Source organism: Ptychodera flava (genome assembly GCF_041260155.1).
Source record: "Ptychodera flava strain L36383 chromosome 3 unlocalized genomic scaffold, AS_Pfla_20210202 Scaffold_25__1_contigs__length_14229661_pilon, whole genome shotgun sequence".
Taxonomy (NCBI): Eukaryota; Metazoa; Hemichordata; class Enteropneusta; family Ptychoderidae; genus Ptychodera; species Ptychodera flava.
Genome location: NW_027248279.1, coordinates 9695045 through 9701998, shown reverse-complemented (window position 1 = coordinate 9701998; position 6954 = coordinate 9695045). Strand labels below are relative to the sequence as shown.

The window sequence follows — 6954 nt, the reverse complement described above, 5'->3', positions numbered from 1 at the left end:
GGGAGTATCTCTGTTGCCTTCTGGCGCTTTTGTCGTAACGAAGGCGATGGGAAAGGTAGGTTTTCTCCCCAAATATTTTGATTGTCCCTATTAGTCATTATGCATTAGTTAAAACAATTTAAATATTCCACACTAGGTCACTTACAAATTTACAGTGAAGGGGAGAGCACATATGGAGACCCAAATACAGCGAACCAGAATGCATGCAAGATTTTATCATTTTCTCCTTAAAGGAATATAGTCACATTAATTCAAGGAAGTCGATACATTACACATTTCGAAAATCATTAATGCTAGTAATGATTTGAAACTTTATAGGAATTATATAAATGTAAGGTAAAATTTAAAATCATAACAGTTGCATTAAATCTTTTTGTGACTTCATAGGTACAAGCTACAAGACAAAAAGGTGAGTTTTGTAATTTGCTTCATATCAGCGTTGACAATGGCCTTTCACAGGACATGATCTATTTTAATGCATTAAGGAAATTTTGTTATATATCTTAACATAAAGGAGTCATGCCAACCAGCATATCTCTGGGACCTTGAAATGACACCAGCCAACATCATGTCCGCCGTCTCATCTGGTGATGTTATAAATGCTGACGTGAATGATGACCCTGGCCTCCGTATTAATGAACCACAACATCGTCTCGAAGGTGACATTGCTGTCGTCCGGGAACCACGCGTGGATGGGAACCACGGGAGTAATGCCGATGCTATGCCTGTGAATTCAACAATGGATATTGAATCCTTATATGCAAGTATTGCAGAAGAAGACTTAGAAGATAACGTCTACTTGAAAACCGGACAGGTTGTTTGGGAGTTTCCAAGAGGTAACATCTTTCTGAGGGAAACTCTTTCTGAGGGACGATTCCGTAAAACTGTGAAAGGAGAAGCATGGTATATTGGCGGGAAAGATGGAACAAGTGAAGTCATTATCAAGGTTGCTATAGGTACGATATTGATGTAATTGAACGTTAATACTTGACTTGAGTTATTTATGTACACATGTTCCATTGCAGTACTTTGTGTCTGTACCGAATTTACATAATCTCAAGCTCGTATATAATTTCAGATTCAAACCTATGGATTTATATATTGTGTTTGCTGTCTTCTATACGACGTGTTATATATATATATATATATATATATATATATATATATATATATATATATATATATATATATATTCTATTGTGGTTATATATATATATATATATATATATATATATATATATATATATATATATATATATATATATATATATATATATATATATATATATATATATATATGTTGCTTTTTTCAATCTCCAGCCGATACCGATGACTTTAAACGGGAAATTCAAGCGATGAAAGTGTTGCCAAAACCTATAGGAGTGGTCCAGATGCTCGGTTGTTGTACAGATCAAGGTATATGAAAATTACAATGCATTCATACAATCTATGACTAAATTGTCCAAAGGGATCAAAGTCTAGTGGCTTTTCTGACGTTAAGCAATGAAATTAACAAAGCAAACATGTGATATAAATAAATAGATAGGTTAAATGAATAGATAGTTAAATAGATAATATATGAATAAATTAATAAATGCTAAAATGCGTAAGTAGCACACAATGATCTGTTTCAATAATCTCCCGTCATCCTCTTTGCAAGATTGCTCAAAGACAATTATGTCGAAGCTTAATATGTGACACTGTATTTTCTATAAATGTATTTTTTTACAGAACCAATTTACCTGATAATGAGTACGCATCGAAGGGGACTTTGCTATCTGTTCTGCACGACATGAAACCAAACCCAACCTTCATCGTAAGAGTAGACGTCAGGACCATTTAAACTTTGCCATGGATGTTGCCAATGCAATGTACCATCTTTCAAATATCAAGGTGTTTTATATTATTAATTTCCAGCAGTAAACAACTGTTTCGCTTTAGAAAGCAAAACCGTGTGACATAATTCGTTCGCGTTTTGGAAATTACTCCACGTAAATACGATGGTTTTTTTTATTTAAAACACTCATATTAAAGAAAAAAATCGCCATACAATCTTTGCATTTAAACATTGACAATTTTCGTTAACTCTGTTTTCAGATCATTCACAGAGAGATCATGGCAAAAAATATCGTTGTTGACAGTCAGTGGAAGTGTAAACTCTCTGGTCTTGGTTCGTCAAGTGCTGTTCTTACAGATCTAAGATACAGACAAAAGGTGAAGGTAATGCCAGATCATTAAATAAGGTGTCGTCATTCAGATACTAGAGATAGTGTCATTTTGCCGAAAATTGCTAAATTTTCAATAATGATTGTAATGACAGTGACGACGATGCATTAACAGCTTATGGGGCTTATTAGCAAAGATTGCTGGAAGCCAAAACATGCAGAATGACGTCATAGCTACATAGATCTGTACAACAAATAATACACCAGTCTCTTTCGCACTACACAGGGACACTTACCTATCGGATGGATGGCACCAGAAGTACTTTCAGGTAACGCATACACAACAGGAAGTGACGTATGGTCTTTTGGTGTTCTTCTCTGGGAAATATTTACTTTAGGTAAGACTTGTGTATTTGCTAATACCACAACATATACTCCGACGTACTGAAGACAAACGACAATATAATGCTGATACTGGCTCAGGGATGGCAATAAACTTCAACTTAATTTCTTATTAACTTTGGGTAATCAAAATGTCGTACATTATTCAATTGATATATTTTTACCACTTTTCAAATTCCTTTCTTTTAGGAAGTGAGCCCTACGGGAAAGTCCCTGAGGAGGGTATAAAGAAATTCATTCACTCTGGCGGGACACTGAAGATCCCGAGACAGTGCCCACAGTCTTTGTAAGTCTATATGATATTCTACTACGAGATTTCTGTTAGGTTTTTGACGAATATTGTATACAGGGGTATACGGATTCAAAATGGTTCATATCATTAATATTCGAATTAAGCAAGACTATCAATAAATTATATTATTTGATTTCTGGTCACAACCGGCAATTTTTTCATACCACACCTTGAACTCGTTGTAGTGAAACTATCACCGGGGATAACGACAATACGACAAGCCTGCATGTTAGATGACAAACAGAAAGGGGGTACAGTGATAATGTTCAAATAAGTGACTCATGTTTGAGCTTCAGCCAAAGTCAGATGTCCGAGCTTAAGTTACGATTCAAACCATAGTTAAACGTGCAAACTCTTAGCCAAGTAATGTTTAAAGTAAGAAGACTTTGCCAAACATAATTTTTGTTAAAATTGTAAAATGGCTTGACAAATGACACAACCCTTGACTGTGTCCTCCCACATAAAATTCTACACGGAACTTATTTTTATTGTAAAACAGATAGCATGAAATAGACAGAAATTTATCATGAAACCAAGAATTTCAAAACTAAGTCCACAAACAGTTTCCCCCGATAAATTTACTCACCATACACTAACCCTAGCATTGAGTCACGGAGAAATTCACTTACGAAGCTTTCATTTATTCTTTACAGTCACAAGCTCATGATACTTTGCTGGTCGACGTCCCCGGATGAAAGACCGAACTTCACTGATCTTTCTTATGCCCTGAAGAACATTAAGTCGGGAAACAAAGTAAGTTGCCTTTTTTTCTGAAGTAATCTACCGAACCCTGGTATTGGTCACAGAGTTCATGTCACCAGTTGTTACTACTGCAATCGAGAATTGCATTTCGATAAACTTATCTCACCGAACTATCGATGGTACAGAGTTCAATTTTCGACTTTTCAGAATCACGTTCTTTTCAAAATCGCAGGATGACATATGATTGCTTTGTCTCACCAATTAACCTTACGGGCTTGTCTCTCTTTATTTTTCAGGATTACATGTTGACCACAGACATAAAATAAGGCATAACAGCAATTAACGTTGATTAAAAAAACAAAGACTTTCAGGCAATATGGGAACTGTTTGTGTGCTCTATTTTATTCAATACTCTTCAGCAATATTTTTAAATAACAAACAGCAAGAAATATGAATCATAGGCATAACAAGTTAATTCCGAACTAGTACTTTTCAATACAGTTTGCGTGAATAAATGCTGCTCAATCGCGCATTTTACACAAATTAAAAACATGTTTGTCGATGAGAAGCGTAGCTCTATAAAGTGTAGCCTAATCCTCTTTTGTATAACAATAAAGATTTTTATTTGTGTAAAACGTACAGTGAAAACATGTATGCAGATACGTATTACTTGGACTCTATATGCAACACATGTATTCAGATACGTATTACTTTGACTCTATATGCAACACATGTATTCAGATACGTATTACTTGGACTCTATATGCAACACATGTATTGAGATACGTATTACTTGGACTCTATATGTAACACATGTATTCAGATACGTATTACTTGGACTCTATATGCAACACATGTATTCAGATACGTATTACTTGGACTCTATATGCAACACACGTATACAGATATGTATTACTTGGACTCTATATGTAACACATGTATTCAGATACGTATTACTTGGACTCTATATGCAACACATGTATTCAGATATGTATTACTTGGACTCTATATGCAACACATGTATTCAGATACGTATTACTTGGACTCTATATGTAACACATGTATTCAGATACGTATTACTTGGACTCCATATGCAACACATGTATTGAGATACGTATTACTTGGACTCTATATGCAACACATGTATTCAGATATGTATTACTTGACTCTATATGCAACACATGTATTCAGATACGTATTACTTGGACCATATATGCAACACACGTATACAGATATGTATTACTTGGACTCTATATGTAACACATGTATTCAGATACGTATTACTTGGACTCTATATGCAACACATGTATTCAGATACGTATTACTTGGACTCTATATGCAACACATGTATTCAGATATGTATTACGTGGACTCTATATGCAACACACGTATTCAGATATGTATTACTTTGACTCTATATGCAACACACGTATTCAGATACGTATTACTTTGACTCTATATGCAACACACGTATTCAGATACGTATTACTTGGACTCTATATGCAACACATGTATTCAGATATGTATTACTTGGACTCTATATGCAACACATGTGTTCAGATATGTATTACTTGGACTCTATATGCAACACATGTGTTCAGATATGTATTACTTGGACTCTATATGCAACACATGTATTCAGATACGTATTACTTGGACTCTATATGCAACACATGTATTCAGATACGTATTACTTTGACTCTATATGCAACGCATGTATTAAGATATGTATTACTTGGACTCTATATGCAACACATAAGATACGTATACTTGGACTCTATATGCAACACATGTATTCAGATTCGTATTACTTGGACTCTATATGCAACACATGTATTGAGATACGTATTACTTGGACTCTATGTGCAACACATGTATTCAGATACGTATTACTTGGACTCTATATCACTGTAGGGAAAAAGTGCGTGACTAGAGCGAGAAACTGACGCCTTCTCGCAAACGGTGAGAATCTGTTCTTATTCTCACCGCTGTCGGTGAGAAAATTTTAATCTCTACTGGAGATTGGTGAGAAATGCACTCCTTGGCGAGGATCAAGTGTGAGAACAAATTCTCACCGGTGAGAATGGAAATTCACACTAAGTACAGCGAGAATTGAAATTCACTGGCGAGAATCATCAAGACTTGCCGTTCATTGGCGAGAATCATAAAGACTCCGAACGGCGAGTCTTGATGATTCTTGCCAGTGAATTTCAATTCTCGCTGTACTTAGTGAGAATTTCCATTCTCACCGGTGAGAATTTGTTCTCACACTTGATTCTCGCCAAGGAGTGCATTTCTCACCAATCTCCAGTGGAGATTAAAATTTTCTCACCGACAGCGGTGAGAATAAGAACAGATTCTCACTGATTGCGAGAAAGCGTCAGTTTCTCGCTCTAGTCACGCGCTTTTTCCCTATAGTGTATGCAACACATGTATTCAGATATGTATTATTTGGACTCTATATGCAACACATGTATTGAGATTCGTATTACTTGGACTCTATATGCAACACATGTATTCAGATACGTATTACTTGGACTCTATATGCAACACATGTATTCAGATACGTATTACTTGGACTCTATATGCAACACATGTATTCAGATATGTATTACCTGGACTCTATATGCAACACATGTATTCAGATACGTATTACTTTGACTCTATATGTAACACATGTGTTCAGATATGTATTACTTGGACTCTATATGCAACACATGTATTGAGATACGTATTACTTGGACTCTATATGCAACACATGTATACAGATATGTATTATTTGGACTCTATATGCAACACACGTATTGAGATACGTATTACTTGGACTCTATGTGCAACACATGTATTGAGATACGTATTACTTGGACTCTATATGCAACACATGTATTAAGATTTGTATTACTTGGACTATGTATGCAACACATGTATTCAGATACGTATTACTTGGACTCTATATGCAACACATGTATTGAGATACGTATTACTTGGACTCTATATGCAACACATGTATTAAGATTTGTATTACTTGGACTATGTATGCAACACATGTATTCAGATACGTATTACTTGGACTCTATATGCAAACACATGTATTGAGATTCGTATTACTTGGACTCTATATGCAACACATGTATTGAGATACGTATTACTTGGACTCTATGTGCAACACATGTATTGAGATACGTATTACTTGGACTCTATATGCAACACATGTATTAAGATATGTATTACTTGGACTATGTATGCAACACATGTATTCAGATACGTATTACTTGGACTCTATATGCAACACATGTATTGAGATTCGTATTACTTGGACTCTATATGCAACACATGTATTGAGATACGTATTACTTGGACTCTATGTGCAACACATGTATTGAGATACGTATT

The 6954-nt window shown here is 35.1% G+C and overlaps 1 long non-coding RNA gene across 1 annotated transcript; it reads left to right on the top strand.

Moving 5' to 3' along the window:
* Positions 1–811: 811 nt before the first annotated feature.
* On the top strand, positions 812–2558 carry LOC139125206 (uncharacterized). Its single transcript, XR_011550157.1, has 5 exons — positions 812–956; positions 1321–1416; positions 1732–1893; positions 2098–2220; positions 2452–2558. It is a non-coding gene; the product is annotated as an uncharacterized lncRNA (long non-coding RNA).
* Positions 2559–6954: the final 4396 nt, after the last annotated feature.